Source organism: Staurois parvus, unplaced genomic scaffold (assembly GCF_062004578.1).
Source record: "Staurois parvus isolate SC_StPar_1 unplaced genomic scaffold, SC_StPar_1.0 ptg000154l, whole genome shotgun sequence".
Taxonomy (NCBI): domain Eukaryota; kingdom Metazoa; phylum Chordata; class Amphibia; order Anura; family Ranidae; genus Staurois; species Staurois parvus.
In genome coordinates this window covers 9,538,975-9,542,311 of record NW_028317950.1, presented here as the reverse complement: position 1 = coordinate 9,542,311, position 3,337 = coordinate 9,538,975, and positions in this window count along the sequence as shown.

Here is a 3,337-nt window from a genome sequence, read left to right as displayed (position 1 = left end):
GGGACATCCAGAAGGGGTCCAGCTGGTCTCGACTCTCAAACCACTGGGTGTAACGTTATGACAGTAACTTCAGACCCTGTGTCAATCAAGCAAGGAACCTCTAGGTCATTGACTAGGGTGTTGATTACTGGACTTGGTGCGACCATGGCCTCTGTCCCTCAGTCCCAATATCCCTTAGTTTAAAGGAGGCCTCTGGGTGATTTTGGATTCACGCCGAGCACAATTTCCAGCTACATGTCCAAAGCGGAAACACCACCAGCATGTCTGGTGTTCATTCAGGTCCCTCCGTAGTGGATTCTTGCCCTTAGAGAGATGGGCCAGCTCTTGTTTGAATGTGGACATCTCTTGTCTCAAGGAAGCCATATTCTGGATGAGCTCCCTTATGGCCGACAGGGGAGATGGGGCCAAGGCCTCCTCCTTCAGGTGTAGCGATTCATGCCTCTTTGACACCCCTACCATTGCATCCACATCTTCCTGTTCACGTGACACCGCATCTACTGCAGTGTTGTTAAAAGAGAGGGAGGATTGTGCTTTTATTTGCTCCTGTAGGGCTCTCCTGATGTGCTTGACCTTCATTCCTACCATGAACTGGTCCCTCTGTAAATCTGCTGAGGTGGTCATATGGGCACAGTCATGTACATCCTTCTTTTCTAGGCGTTTTCTACAAATTATGAAGGCTGCTGCAAAGTAGGCGCGGCTTTCTTCTTGCTATCAGTCTATGAAGAACCTCTGCCTTAGTTCTAGGGCTGTCACATTCTGTCCAAGCAGGCCCTCCATGTGAGCTACAAATTGCTCCAGGCTGGCCCAGGAGTCCTCCGGTAGCACCATCACTGATTGACGAGCATCATACTCCAGGAAGTTGATGGCCATCTCCATGATCAGCAGGGCAGGAATCTGATAAAAGCACACAACACTCTCCAGTCTCTCCTCCCACTCAAACAGGGAGATGTTGGACTCATTAAACTTAGGTACCAGTGCAAAGGCCACTCCTAATGCTGCCATAATGTTCTCCTCCTTCGAGGGAAATATCCTGCTGACTACCGTTAAGTGTTGGGTAGGTGCAGCGTGGTGTGGTGGGCAGTAAGTACACAGAGTCCCGTTTTGCAAGACACAATGTATTATAAAAGTAGTTCAACAGTACAAGCAGACCTGGCAGGGAGGCTCACCTGTCGGGTACCACTTATGACATTCCAGTGCAGAGAGAGCGGTCGGAAGACTCAAGGATCCTGACAGCCTCTGCCACGAGGAGTGGAGTGCAACCTGGCCAGTCCAGAGCAGGTATATGTAGTCCCTGCTTGCTCCCTACTCCACTGGAACCTTTCCATTTTGCTAGCACTGTCCCTGACAGATGTGGAACCTTTCCCAACACTATCCACTCGCTTAAAGTTTGCCAAATCCCCGGGTCGGAGTCTTAAATAAACTTTTGTCTGACCCAGGGTGGCCATTAGGGTCACATAGGACCAGGGCATCAAATCAGATCACTGTCTCGTGTGACCAAGGAAACCATAGAGAAACCCAGTTTCTCTCACCTGCGGTGAATATTGTAGATTGCACCTGCCTACACACCTCTTGATCAATGAACGCCTGCTACCTGCCAGGAGAACCTCTCTGCCCATATCCTGACATGGGGTTTTAAATCCAATTTGACAAATAAGATCCCGGTCTCCTGGCAGGCAGATGAGATGGCTTTTCTCATTGCATGAAATCCAAACAATAACTGACAAAACTATGCCCACATCTTTAGTTCAGCAGCGGTGCACCCCAACTTAGTACCAGCATTGTGAGCTACCGTATTGTTTTTAACTGGGACGCAGGTGTATATGTTCGATCTGCCAGTTACTGAATCCTGTGCCTCATGCCGCCATTGGCAACAACCAATGCCGGGTGACTACGATGTATAGAAATATGTATGTTTTTTTTTCTCAAGCTTTAATACAATGAAAAAAAATGTGACTAATGTTCCTTTTTAAAAAAAATGTTTCCAATATAAATGTATTTGTAGCAAAAAACATTGTACAAATGTACACAAGTAGTACATGGAACAAAAGGACAGGTACACAAATGTATCAGTAATTAAGCCATAGTGAACTACAATAAAGCAGCTAACACTGCATTTCAGTTGTAACAAAAAATTTTGTTTTTTAATGGAGGAGAGAAATATGACATAAAAGATATAGGAGAGTAGATAAAAAGAAAGCACACATCAGAAATCACTGTATGGTATGTAGCATGGTCAAGCACAACTCAATCATCAGAAGGCAAAAATGTGACTTTTGAATATCAGCCCAATCAGCCAGTGTAGAGACGATCATACAAATCCTAGTAATGGAAAATAACCCAGGACCTCCACATCGCATGGTACTTAACAGAGTTAATATTGGATATTGCTACCGTCTCCTCCATGTCACTTATTTCCTCAACCGTGCAAAGCCATTATTTAATCTTAGGAGTATACATACATTTCCAATGGCGAGGAATAATAGATTTGGCAGCATTCAGTAAATGCCTCACCAGAGAGTGTTTGTATTGTTTAAGTGAACAATGGTTGACATGGAGCAGACAACAACTTGGGGTGTCCCCGTGATAGATTGAATCGTACTGCAAACTTCCATCCAGTACGGTTGAAGTAGTGGACACTCCCACCAGATATGTAACATGGTACCTTTTGTATAGGTCAAATCTCCAGCAAATATCAGATGACAATGGAAACCAATGATTCAACTTACTCGGGGTTGCATACCAATTGGTCAATAGTTTATAAGAGGTTTCCTGAAATCTAGTTCCTAACGAACATTTATGAGCCAAGATGCAAGCATTTGTCCATTGTTCATCTGTGAAGGATGTATTCAAAGCAAACTCCCATTCTAAACGAAATCTGATGGTAGTGCCCACCTCAGGTCTGTAGCCATTTATATATTATAGATGTTATTTTCTCTGTCATTGTGCTTTTCAGACAAGTAGATTCAAAGGGAGTCAAGGGTCTAAAAAATTCCTTCTTTGTTGAGAAGAATGGATTTAGGTGTGCAACTGGACATAACTCCAATAGGTAAAGGCAGATGTATTTAGTTCGTTTTTCAATTGTTCAAACCCTTTTACATTTACCACCATCTAAACATTGTGCAATTACCCAATATGGGCCAGAGTCCACAGAGGTGGCACCAGTCAGAATTTGTCCTGGGATAAAGTCTTGGTTATCTATTATAGGTGTTAATGGGCCCGGAGAGGAAGCTATTCCAAACATCTTAGATGCTTTGCTAAATATTGCTAGAGTGGGACTGATCAATGGATTTTGTTTCACTCCCGGTGAATATTTTTTTCTGGAACCCAGGGTAGAAAC